We start from the raw sequence: 14,221 nt of genomic DNA on the forward strand, positions 1-14,221 counted from the left end.
ATGTTTTATCAATAATACAAATCCCCTTGTTAGATTTGCTTGTCAGCCAATGTTCTTTGTGTTCACACTGGGGGGGAGAGAACCTGATTAATTCAGCTTCGCTCACATGGAATTACAGTTCAGCCTAGCTTGACTGAAGTTGACATGGAATATCAGATAGTGTTTAAACTGGGTCAGGGTGTATATTAAAGTTGTATTAAAGTTCAGTTTTTCTTTAAAGCACTGAAAAGGAGATGCAGTCAAGTCTTTGGCTGCCTTAAATTCTTTGTGTGCGTGTGTTGTGTGTATTGCTGGCAATATTTCCCGGTCTTCTGAGATGCAGTTTATAAGATCAGCATAGAGGGTGTTTGCACTTCTTACATATTTATCATCTTTTCAGTAGATTTATTAGGAACTTATTTTATTCATTAGATGTCCACATTGAGTTTTCTTCCCCCTGTGTTTATATGCTGAAGGATGCCTGCCTCTCAGCTCAAAAACCAGGCGATGAAAGTATAGTTTGTTTGTTGTTTACCTCCTGGATCTCATTTTTGAATATTTCTGGGAACGTTTCACTCAAAAACTCTATTGCCGGGATGGTGATGTGGTTGAATAACAAATTATTTAAACCATAACACAGTGATTTAAGAAAAAAAAAAGAAAAAGAAAAAGCAATTAACATATATAGTGTGTTTCTGATGCATGAGTCACCTCTTGACCACATATTGGATATCGGTTTATGCATTCGGCTGTGAACATCTGGGTACACGGATGCCTGTTGGCAGTCTATGTCTGCAGGGTTCATATAGTTCATATGGTGTACATGCAGGTGTTTAAGTGCAAAAAAATTACCATACGTGTAAAATGCTTGCTGCGCACACACGCCTGCATATTAGTGTCATCAATTTAGAATGTATGGAATAAACCTCAAGGTCAATTTAGTCGCTGCGGCGGATCATATCACATGATTTTCCGCAGCAGATGGAGTTTGCTCAGTTGTCACAGATTTGTAGTTTTTCAAAGTTCCATGCTTTCTTTGCATTCTTATGACCTTGTCCACATCAAAACTGGGATTTACAAGGAGGTACATCTAAGACTTTTCACAAGCTTAAAGTTGAATTATATGATACAATCCGCAGATGGAGATTTGCATTTTTAATCAAGCACTAAGGACATTTCATCTGTTGTCCATGTTCTAAGGCTCCTGAACATCATCATCCACAAATGTCAACATGAATGATGGCTCAATTTCAAATAAACAAGATCCGGGTTGTAAAAAAATACTTACATTACTGGGATTATCAGTGATGTCAGCTGTTAAAGTTCAAGTTAAAATTAGACGTATTATGAGGTTTCAATCTCCAGTACAAGATTTCTCAAGAGCTGCAGCTGATCTAATGTACAGTTCACAGTGGTGTTTTTTAAACCACACATACATAATCTTTCCCCATTGTCATTTAATGCTGTACGAACATAAATGTACCGTGAAGGATGAGCTATTTAGAAATCCCCGGAGTCGCAAAGTCTCTGCTTGTTATTTCGAGCAACCTATTTTCTCAAATATTTCAAAGATGATGCATTTTATGTGTCTGTAGTTTGTTTTAGGTCAGAACACTGCAGGTTTTATAGATGTCAGCTTGTACCTTCTGTACACAGAACCTGACATCTGCCCAGTGCAGGCAGAGCCATCCCCCTCAGGAGGAACAAGATGGGTTGGAGCCAGTCTGGTGCTATCTGTGTGTCCCCTGTCTCTTATCTCCCACTTTCAGCATGTTTCGTACTGGATCTGTGCTACAGCTCACATGATTGTGTTTTTGCTATCAGGGAACTCATGCTTTGAAGCCCAGAGGAAAGTAAACGGTTCAAGATCTTTGGGAAACTTTATTTTTTAATGAGGGTTAATTATGATATGGGACATGGGGTGCTGCCCACCATGACCTCATCCATTAAAACACAGTAAATTCTCCACAAGTGCTCCGTCCACTTCAACTAACCGCCGACCTCTCCTTCCTGGACCTGGAGCAATGTGAAGAATGGATTTCAGTAATGGAATTGGTCATCATCCCCTTCACCAGACAACAGATATCTTGGACAGATATGTCTTGTATTGGATTTGCTGCAATAGTATTAGACCTTTTAGTAATAGTAATCATTTTCCCTTCTTCGTCTCCTGCAGCTGTCTGAAGTCTGTACTTTGGGTACTTTGGGTCTTGTCTTGCACATCTTGAGCTGAGTTTATGTTTTGGGTTGTAAATCCCTTTGAGTCATATTTAATATTGGACCGTACAAGTAAACCTGACTTGGAATACGATATCAAAGCCTGTTGTTTTGAGTTTGTTTTGGAGTGGACTTTATGCCAAGCTGTCAGTTCATGCCATAAGAAGATTAATCCAGTAGACCTGCCTCCTTCATAATAAGCAACCAGACCCTGTCCTCTGGATCTCAAGCTTCTCATTGCCAGGATATCTTGATGGTGACTGGCTTCCACTAATGAAGAATAACAAGATAAATTAATTTCAACTAAATTATGCTGTGATCCTTTGTCATTTTATATCACGTTTTTCCGACGGGCAGTTATTACAGGGAAAAGTAATGCAGCGTAAACCTTTTTTAAGGCTGCAAAACCTGTATGGCATGAAAACTAAATTTAATAATAGAATTATTAGCATCCATGTAATACATGTGTGCACATACAGTATCACCCCGAACACCGTTTTCTTAAGATCTGTTATGCAAAACTACAATTCATTTCTGAAACCTTAACTTATTGCTTGAAAGGAGATTAAAATGACAGTTGTTTGTTCTCCTACATTATTCACTGTAATGTATGCTGTGAGATTTTCTAATAGAGAAAATCCATTCTGCATTATTCCTCAGCTGGAGAGAGGTGGTAGAAATCATACCATGTCAGTTTAGTTTTATTTGAGATTTGCATGATATTGATTTTCAAGAAATGATAAAAAGTAGTTTCAGTCTTTTCAATTTGAATTAAAGTCAAGTTTTTTTGTAATCTTGCTTCTCATTTTTTATGCCGTTGCTGGACAACTGCAACTTTCCACTGCTGGTAGTAATCTCTTTTTCTTTTTGTGGATGACAAAATCAGATTTTTGCTGATGTATTTGACTTGTACTGGCTTTGTGATTCGATTCAATTATGAGTTACCACCGTTACGAAAAGTTTTCAAGAATCAAAAATGAATACTAAACTGCATCTTTTTAATACCAGTATCTCTGTGCCCACCCAACACATAAACATAACTACTACTGTTATTGTTACATAAGAGTTGCAACAGTTCTGCATTCACATATGTAGCGGCTACTCTACGAGCTTTACTTATTGACTCCATTACCTGAGCTTTGGTTTGGCTGTAGAGTGCAGATATTGCCATTTCTGTAAAATGAATTTGTGTGCCACAGACTGGTTTCTTTCTCAGAGTTGGAGTTGTCAGTGCCTGCTTAGTTTTTGGCTCATTAGCTGCTTGCTGTATTCTTAATGATTGCAGACGTTAGCTCAGGGTGAAAACCACTAACATGGTTTCACACAGTGGCAGGAAGCATGAAATGGACAAAATGCACAAACACCAACATGTGCCCAGATTAATCCCTCACTGATGAGCTCTGCCTCCGTCTGCCATATCGCCTAACGTATCAAAGTAATGTTTGTTCACCAAAGATGCTTCGATAACCTAATGTTTGCCCACTATTTAGTGCATGAGAGCGATATTGCAACGTAGCAACGTACTTTTGCAACTTTATTGTCCAGCTGCAGCTAGGAAATCAACATTCAGTGTTAGTTATAATTTTGCTAAAGCTGCAAACTCCTGATTAGGTGACCAAAATGCCTCTGGACATAATTATATAGACCTACAACCAATCCAAGCAATGAAGACAAATAGAAATGGGAAATATACCGTCCAGTCAGCTGAATATGAACACGAACAGAAACATCAGTAATCTTTTATGAAAACGCCTCAGTGGCCAAGAAGGTCAGGCTTATATAGCTCTATATAGTCATAGTTTCAAACCAGCCCTGTATCAGAGAGATGGTTGTGATTGGCCCGACCAATCGGCTGAAAAACTGTCTGAGCGGGAGGAGGGGGACGAGATGCATCTGCCAGAGTAGATAAAATAAAAATAATACATGAGCTCGCAGATTCGTCTGGTTCCCAGGCTACACTCACCCCTTATTAATGCACACACTTTGCCCTCTCTGAATGTCATTTTCAGTAATTTTCCACTCCTCAGGCATTCTCATAGTAACTATGCAATACTAGGGGGTAACACCTAATAGAAAACTTTGGCCCTCATTTATCAAGTGAGTGCAACCACTTTAATCAAGAAGGGAGTGTTTTCCTTTTTTTAAAGAACTAATATGATCGCCGATATTTGCTGAAAATACAGTGATTATTTGGAAAAATCTCCTCAATTCTGAAACCACATTAAACCGAGAGTCATGGAGGACTAAAGGTTTTATTAAGACAAAAGAGATGCAGCGTTTTTGTGGATGGGACTGAATGCTTTTCGAGTTCCGATTTGCCAGAGAAGCATTTCATTGATTTCTCAACATTGCATTTTTGAGAGTGATTGATCGATGTGTTTGTTTGCTTTCTTTAAACCATTAATAAACACTGACGGCTCACAAATCACCAAAGCTGAGACTAGTGCTATAAATGTCATAGCTTCTATAAATAAAAATACTTTATAGTATTGGACAGAAGGCACGGTTTATGGTGCTTGACTAAAAATGTTTTTCATGTTTCATCAGGTTTTTCATGCGCCTCAGTCATCAAGCATACATTATTACCATAACTGTGGTCGAATATATTCTTTTGTTTGATCCATACACCTCTAGGTGTTGGAGGGATTGACAGAAAATATGTGTCGCCTTGTAAGCTTGAACTTACCACTTCTTACACGTGTCAGTCTGATACAGTTCAGTAGAGAAATCCGTTTTTATTATTCTGTCACAGCCTTAATTGCAACTGCAACATCATCAATCAAACAGATGAATGAATTTCCTCAATAATAAATATTCAGACCGATAAATAACTGTGTAGATTGTATTAAATTGCTTTATGTAATCACTATAGAGTGACGTGCCTTCATTACTTGATTCTTTTTTTTGTCTCTTCCTGCCTACAGACGATGCAGCACTAATGAGCAACCAGCAGCCTTTAGATGTGTGAGGCACAACAAAGAAACCTGAACATCATCAGTCCACAGTGACAGTAAGGCTCCATATGTCCTATTTTATTCACTCCAGAGCTGTCTGTAAAGTTATCATTATACATCATAATCATCATTATACCTCCTACAGACTTCCTCTTAGCCAAGATCTTCTGCATGTGAACCTGCTTATTGTTCTGAACAATGTTTATGGCACAACTCCATATTCAGCTGTGCATATTCCAGACAGGGTCTCTTTGCTTCGTGATGTAACATAGACAGCACTGAGGTGACATTTTGATGCCATCCTACTTATTTATTTATTTATTTATTTATTTTATGTTTTTATGCTTGGCAGTGACATTTTCAACTGAAATCTATACAGTAATGGTAAATATCTCAGCATATAATTGACACGCCTGTCATATATACAGTAAGTGAACAATATCAAGTGAAATAACTAGACTGATATATAAATAAGCCTATAATATATATATTTTTAAAGTCTTTTCTGTCTTTGTGCTGAGTTGCAGATAAACGTTGAACTTAAAATGAGCAAATTGCTAATTAATAAAATGCTTTTATTCTGTTGAAAAGTGAAATTATCTCACGTTTTTGGCTTTCAAGGGCAAAAAAAAACATTCACGTGGCATCATACATTGACTCTATTTCTCATTTACTTTGCTTGAAATATTCAATATCTATGCAGACACCTAAAGGGGCGTTTTGTTTCAGGCTGTCTCTTGAGCTTTAACAGCATCATTACTGCACTGAATAGCTTTTCCCTGCAGATGAAGCACTCCACGCTGTTGGACAGCTAGGATTCCCCCGTCCACATGAAGCCATGAGCAGCTTTCACTGTTGGCTCATGTTATGTCAGACCCTGTCGAGGGCTGAGATGTATCTCAATTTTCTTGAGCGCCGTTAACAACGATAAATCTTTCCATCGCTTGCTCCGACAATAACTGTTTCTAGAAAATATGTTGCGTTACTAGGACAACCAACAATAAGCTGTTCAACTGTGGCATGAATGCATATTTAACATTTTAACACAAGAACCACCAAGAGGTTGTTTGTATCCCCTGGCATTTTCAAATGCATGTAACTCTGTTCAAATAAAACTCCTACATCGCTTTTCATGAAATGAGTTAATTAATCATCTTGTGCATTTTGAAGGCTGTGGGATAAAAAGAAAAAAAACAAACCTAGAACTGCCAAGGGTTCATTTTTACCCCTCATAGAAACCACAGTTGTGCTATGTGTGGCTGCCTTGTAATGGGCATTGTTTAGACGTCTTTTAAAAAGCAGGTTGGAGCTACAGAGGAATATTAGGCTAAATAGAACCGCAGCAGAAGAGCATGTGTGTGTGCACATGCATCTGTGATAGCCATAGACAGTATAAAATATGGACTTTGTGTCCATGACATCATCAAGAGAGCTGTCGTGATGCTTGAAATTAAGGTGGCTTGGGCCACCACCACCTCTGCCGCCCACCAGTTAATCTAAAAAATTGACAAAGATGTGGATTGTGGGTGGAGTTGAGAAGGGCTGAATGACACCCGGGTGCTCAAACAGGCCACCTATAATGGCACCTACCAGTAAGCATCCAATTCGGACTCAGTACAGTTGTCATGAACAAGGAAATTAGTGACAGAGACCACAAACATTTTTTGTACCAGGCTGTCAACATGTTTATTTCACCAGCCCTGACATTCACATTCAAGGATTGATAATTAAATGAGTTAATGAGTGATGCAAAGAAAAACATCACACACTAAACCTCTTCACTCTTTGTGGCCCAGTTCTTTCATGGCATACTTCTGTCAGGTAATAAGTACAGAACATAATACTGTGTGTCTTATTTCAGAGGCACAGTCGGGGCACAGAGTGACAAAGGTACAGGCAGAGAGATGCAGAGCTGCATACAGAGTTGAAGCTTTGATGTTTTCTTGCATTGAGAAGGGCAGCGTCGCAGAAAATGTGATCAAGGTTTTTTTTTTTTTTTTTTTGTGGATGGGCTTCACATTGAGTGCTGTGGCTCTGTAGCATCACCTTGCTTACCATTTAAAAGAGGGCACTTTGTATGGTTGCAGGAGGTCTTTTATCATGTAAGTCCTATCTGAGCTTCTGTGCACCTTTTATGCTTGTATTGAGTGCGTTGTCTGCTTCTCATGCACTTCATGTATAATTGAGTGCCAGTAAGAGTAAACATGACCCGAAAAGTGTTTTTATATATAGTTTGAAAATAAAGCTTTCCAGGCTCTCGAATGTGGTGAGTACTGTACATGTAAAACAGTTGCTGACAGTAAAATATGGCCTTGCATAGATGACTTTGGTCGAATTTCACGTTGAAGCTGGGGAATGTCTTATCATGCAGAAACAGGAGTGTAGATTGGAAGTAAATTATTGAGGTAGATTTGGGTCATAAATGGGCCATTGAAATCTTTCTTGAAGATTTATGAGAGTGTCACCCCCAGTTAAAGCTGCATTTTTATTCCCCATGAAACATGTCTGCAATCCTGAGGCAATTGCAAATGTAATGGCTACCTGCTATCACGTGCTGTTGAATTCTCGTCTTACAGATACTGAAGATTTGCATTTCACTTCCTTGTTTGCAACTTCAAACCTTGTTTTATTGAAAGCAAGATCATTTAGAAGTAAGATGGTTTTAAATAGACAGCTGGTGTACTTGTTGCTTTCTGGAGTGAAGCATGAATATCCATTCTCCATGGCTTTACATGATGGTACTTAACAAATCTGTGCAGTTGTTATGCAAACACTCCAGATATGCTGTGCTTGTCCATCTCTTTCCTCTCCTGAGAAATTCATATCCATCAGTGATTCATCTAGAAAAGCTACTCTGGTGCTAATGATGAGTCTTGTACCCGAATCAGTAATTTTATGTAAAATGACACTCTCTCATGTTGATTGCTCACATAAGAGTTAAAAACTTAGTGGGATGTCGCTAAAGGCAGAACCTTGGATACTTACCTGGTCAATGGTCAATTCAGATATTATTCATATACTTCTTGCTCAGTCGTGGCAACAATATTTGTTGAAGAAATATTCACAAATATGATTAATAGCTTGAGAGTGAAATTAGAAGATAAATGTAAACTTTCAGTATCCGTATCAGTTTAAATAAAAAAAAAAAGAAAAAGCTGAAAAGCTGAGAAGTTACTTGTTCTGTGCAATTATGAATTAATGAACAAAACTATGGTTGAATGTGGTTTGTGAATCGAGTGTGTGATTTGAATTTTAAGCCCTTTTTTAAATGGGGGCTATTTTCAAGCCATTCTATTGCTTTAATTTATAATATAGCTGTACCAGCTGCTATAATAAAACAAAAAATCTAGTGTTATTGGCTGATATGGCTTACAGATGATTGGTTCATGGAATAGCATAAAGGTTAGAAACAGACTGAAACAGTTAACTTGGCTCTACATGACCTAAACGTGAAACTAAAATGCAGTCCACCAAATACTTCAGTGCAGCTGTAGCAGTTTTTATGCTTCACAGATACTATGCAGCTAAACATAAAACGCATCATAAAATTACAGCTGTAACATTAGTAATTAATAATACCAAAACAGAAAATAGTTTCAACTTCATGTAATTGTCAAGTCAGAATAAAGTTTGACATTGCATTTGAGACTCTATTTAGCAGTTTGGAGATACTTATAAAGTGGAAACCACACCGCCGAAAAGGTCTTTAGTGCAGTAATTGTGATGGGATTTCTCTTTCTGAAGTCCTCTTCAAGGCTTCCTCCTCTTTTTCTCATCTTTTCTTCTTTTCAATTGTTTTCTTGATTGGGGTACTTATCTTAATTAGGTTTTGGTGGAAGATTTGGTGGAAAATTGTCTGGAGACCCTACAGCGGGGGACATATTTCTTTTAGAATTTAAGCACTGTGAGGCCATTTAACCTGTGAATGCGATTAGGATTAGGATAAATAAACTTCACTCATAATGTAAATGTGTTTTACATTCAAAAAAGTTTGGTCAGATTTTCTTCAGAGTTATCACAGACGCAGCTTAATGAACACTATCAAGAAGAAATAAAAGATGTCATGATTTCAGATGGCAGCTCAGAGCCTCATATATTTTAGTGGCCACACACTCTCAAAGGAGAAGTTCCCATAATTTCACTTTCTGGTCCAACTGGGACTATTTTTAGCTTCAGCGCACACATAAACTTTCAGCAGAGTTCCTTGGGGTCATTGTGATATACCTCAAAAGTTATAGTTATATGATTAAATGGAAGAACAGATCAAACTCTAAGGTTTGAAAAACGCATGAAGAAATGCTTTCTATGGGGGATTTTTCCTTCCTGGTAGAAATAAGGTGTGCCACAATTCTTAAATATGTTTTCATGATTTGGCTTCTTATACTTATGACTGTTAAAGGAAATTGGTATGGAAGTAGCTGCTGCCATTTCATCAGCATCACGCCTGTGGTGTAATGCATGCTTGTAATAACCACCATAAAATGAAATGATGAAGCCTTTGAAAACAAGCGAGTCTACCATCACTTATTGCAGGTCCCAACGGGGTAAACATGTCAGAGTGAGAACAGACTGAAACATATTTCCTATGTGCCATTTAAAAGCTATTTCCACTGATCCCTCCCATCTGGAGAACCATCTGAAGGATACACTAAAGAGCTGCTGTCTTTGAAATGATCACACTTGCATTACACGAGATCTACCAGCAAACATGAGGGAGTTTCAGTCACAAACATTTGGGGCATAACTGTGACATTGCCACAGATATGTGTTCACACTGACTTTTCACCTGTTGTATCTGCAAGCAACATCCATAAATGTCATAACATTTAGTTTCCCTATGGCTGCTTCATGAATGTCTCAAGCAAATATGTTTTGACTTGGGTATTCTTAATCTCAAGGGGAACAGGTTGTATCAAATGGCCTTTACTTGTGCTGCTGAGCCACGGCTAACTGCCAATGTGGTTGCACTAAAATTGTGTTCACTGCCAACACTGCTGCCTTTTTCCTCCTTCCATGATTTTCTATCCTCAAAAATCAACATCAACAATGTTTACAGGCAGAATGTTCTCCCCTCCAAAACATCTGAATTTGCATAACAGGAATATTTAATAACAATGCACCAGTTGGTTATTATTAGGTTAGATATTATGTGTCATAACCTGTCCAGATTTAATCTTATTTGAAGGGGGAGTCTGTTCTCTGTTGTACACTGATTGTCCTTTAGGGTTTCATACTGTATATAACTGATAGGTGCATTCAAGGTTGGTGAAAGCAGCTCAATGGTGCAGTGCTTTCTAAAGATATATGACCTTGTTAGTGAACACGCTATAACAGAGAAGCAGAAAAGGTCAGTGAGCACTTATGTTTAGTCCTGTTTCATTATGTCAGTTATTGGTTCTAAAGGTTTTACTGAAGCTATAATATACACCCAGGATTTTTCTTCTTTTCACATTCCTTTGTTACTCAAAATACAGACTTGCAGTGCAAATACCTCAGAAACAATAAGCATCACTCACATTCAAGACTTATTTCAGCTGGCAACCATCAGTTTGTAGCTTATTAATGTTCATTATGTGAGTCGGACAAACTACAAAATCAAACTCTTTGCTAAATGAATTAAGACTGGGGTCTGAAAATTCTGATAATTTTTAAAGGAGGAAACCTATTATGGGAATTAACTGGAATTTATAGGAATAGACAGGAATAAACTGTGAATTTACTAAATTGAAGGTTGGCCCTTAACAGGGAACATGTAGGGAAATATAATATACCCCTTACATGCACAGATGATTTCTAGAACCTGGACCACACTTTAGAGCCCAGAGCACAAGCCCATTGGAGCCACACATTTGAGCCTGTGGACATAAGGTGAAGTAAGTTTTTATGATATTATGGGGTAACTATATTTAATGTATGGTGTTAATGTTTAACTTGCAAATAGCACATGAAAAAATATTCATACAGTAAATAGATAGCTAATAAGTTAGATGCTAAAGAAGATATAGCTAGCATTATTTCATTGACCATTTATCTTATCATGATGCTAGCTTATCCCCAACTACTAAATTACCCCCAATTTCCAGTTAATTCCCAAAAATTCCCATTAATTTACATAATTCCCATGAAAAGTCTCTGATTTGAAATATTTCCAAAATTCCCCCAACTAAACTTCCCATGGAAAGTTTCTGGAAATTCACCGGATATCTTCTACCCATTTGCATCCCTAATTAAGACCATGTGTGTCTCATACATGCTTACACCTAAAATACACTGCATGCGGAACGGCTGCGAAACGGCTCTGCTCCGGAACGACAGTGTACTCTGCCGTCCGCCAACTCACACGTAATCCGTTTCTGATGCGCACTGGTGCGCTCCGCCGGTCACCGGGCGTCACGAGAACGCACAAGATCTCACAAATTCACTTGACTCCTGCAATGGCATTCCACGCCGCATCTTTTTTCTGGTGTCCTTATAAAAAGGATGTGAGGTGTCATAAATGATAGGTTAATTTTGGACCTCCAGAATCAACTTCTCCTCATCCATGGTGTCGATGGGGTGAAAAGACTCCTGAAAACCCCTGACCTGTTGACTTCATGTCGGCCCCGCCCATTATAACGTGTTCTTGTAATGAAATTCAATCCGCGGTGAACACAGAGTATTTTATTTTGAAAATCAGCCAGGGTTTTATTTTGTCTTTTGTAGCCGATTTCCTTCCCCACACAATCTGTTCTGTGCTGAATTTATGTACAGTGCTCTGGCGTCCATGAGAAATAGAAGCTCTGCGTATGTGTTGCGGAGGGCTACCGGTCGCCACAGTCGATCCAGAGCCGTGACGCAGCGGGGCCGGAGACTCTGTGAGCTCACACATTGACTACAATTGAAACGTACTGGCTCCGTCGCCGTGGTCGGAGCCATTCCAGAGCCATTCCGCATGCAGTGTATTTTAGGGGTAAGCCAAAGAAGACGGCCAAGATAAGGAAGCATCAGAAGCCACTGATATGCATACATGTATGTTCTGATTAGTTCTGTTAGTCCTTGAAAGGCCCACATTATTATTATTAAGCCTGGCCTATAGTTATCTTGGCTGTGCCTCACTCAGCCAATAAGATGAGAGGCTCATTCATATCAATGAGACACAACACAACATGAAACAGCCTGTTCTTTGTAGAGCTCCAGAGAGAAGCATAAGAGCTGATGTAAAACTATATAGAATGTTTTTGGTACTTAAATCTATCCTCATAAGGATAGCAAAACTTAAAATAAAAGTATAAAAGTATGAAATATGGGAACTTTTAAATTTAGATCTGGTGTTTGATTTGTGCTGCCAGTTGCTGTCATATTTCTACCTTGAAGCTTCAAATGAACACAAGGACTCAGCCAGTAAACACAACCTTCAGAGGCCTTGAACCATTTGATATTCCTCCAAGTTTCAGTTCTATTGACTTAGGTAAATAGTGGGAGGATTTCAGGAAAGGGTGATGTGAATTCAGAAGACCTCTGTGTATCTGGTGGATTAACATTCAAAGAAAACATTGAGGTTTTCTGTGACAACAAAAATATGTTTGTTGTCCTCCTTGTACGAAATGTATGTAATGAGTGCCACAAGAAACATCGACACTTTCTGCAGTGTTTCCCAAGGCATTACAGCAAAAAAATACTTTTTGTGTTGTTTTTTTGAGTTTAGCAACACTAAAATTGTACAATAATAGTTTTGGTACAAATCATATATCTATAGAGCAACGCTGCATTTTTTAAATCAGATATAGGATGTGAGATCAGTTGAGCTACAACTAACAGATACACAGATGCCCACAGCAAATTAACAAGAAGTTAACAAAAAAAAGCCACAAACCAACCTGATTACCCTTGTATCTGTATGTATTTGTAGTATAATGATAGTATAGTAATGGCATTATTATGGTCACAACACAAAAGAGACTTGTCAGAGTCTGAGATAAGCTGTTAACGGATAAGTGAAATAAAGATTTGCATTAAATAACAGAAGTGGATCATTTCTAAGTTAATGAATTGAACAATTTATGGTGAACCTCTTTTTGGTCTCTAACTCCAGTGGAAAGCTTAGTTATTTAGCTGCTGGATGCTTCACTATTTTCACCACCATGTCACTAACTGTTTAACTGTATCTGCTGTTTGGTGCTTATCAGAGCTTGTTTGCTGTAAACAGCTTTGTCATGTAGCTCGAAACAAGGTTGGAAAGAGGAAAGTTTGCGGTAATGGGAAACTAAAACATTGAGCTGAAAGACACTAAAACACAAAGATTAACTATACTGATTAAATATACTTTTTGGTAAATCTAAACCAGTAATTAGATTTAATTTATGATTAATCATAAAGAATTTTTCAGCATATCACAGCCTGAATGAGCACCTATATTTAGCACCTCTTGGTCCCTATTGTTCGTGATCTCACTGTAGTGGATCATTTTCATTTATTTATTTATGTATCTATTGACTGGATTCCTGCTGCAGAGACAAAAAATAGTACATTTATTCATGCTGATGCGTAGTGCAGCATGGCAGCAGACATGACATGACCTTTTTGAGATGTCGGGAGCAAGTGTGTTTCTCCGCAGTGACGAGAGGAACATTAGCAAGAGACACCTCCGTGCTTTTACCATCTACCTCATGATACTGCGTGGCATGTCTCTTTTAATTAGCCTCCTACTGTAGATTCAGCAGAAAAAGGTCAGTTCATGACCTATTGAGTTTTCCTGTACAGTTTGGAGGCAAATTGATTTCAGTGCGACGTGTTCCTTTCTTCAAATGAATGTTAATGCGCTTTGCCATTGCAACTAACAACACAGCGACAGATTAGCATCTGTAAGCATGCAAATATGCTAGATTAAAACAAAACATTACATCTGCTAAACACAGATAGGTTAACATTGTCACTCTAAGTACAGTATGTTAGCCAATAGGGTTAGCTGATAGATCGCTTTAATCATTTCTTTAATAAACTAGTCGCATGTGATTGGCAGTAACTTACCAACCTTACTTTCTGAATTTAAAAATCTCACTTGACAGAATGACTTGATAACAAGCTCTGAGTCC

At 38.2% G+C, this 14,221-nt stretch overlaps 1 protein-coding gene across 6 annotated transcripts in view; it reads left to right on the top strand.

Annotated features, from left to right (window-relative positions):
- Positions 1-14,221, top strand: part of gulp1a (GULP PTB domain containing engulfment adaptor 1a) — a 71,498-nt gene that overhangs the window by 21,362 nt on the left and 35,915 nt on the right. For all 6 annotated transcript variants that reach the window (XM_027278924.1, XM_027278920.1, XM_027278923.1 and 3 more), the window contains exon 2: positions 5,121-5,206. The gene's annotated coding sequence lies outside the window, so the exon portion shown is untranslated. The remainder of the gene's footprint in view (positions 1-5,120; positions 5,207-14,221) is intronic.

The sequence above is a fragment of the Larimichthys crocea genome, chromosome I (genome assembly GCF_000972845.2).
Source record: "Larimichthys crocea isolate SSNF chromosome I, L_crocea_2.0, whole genome shotgun sequence".
Classification (NCBI taxonomy): Eukaryota; Metazoa; Chordata; class Actinopteri; family Sciaenidae; genus Larimichthys; species Larimichthys crocea.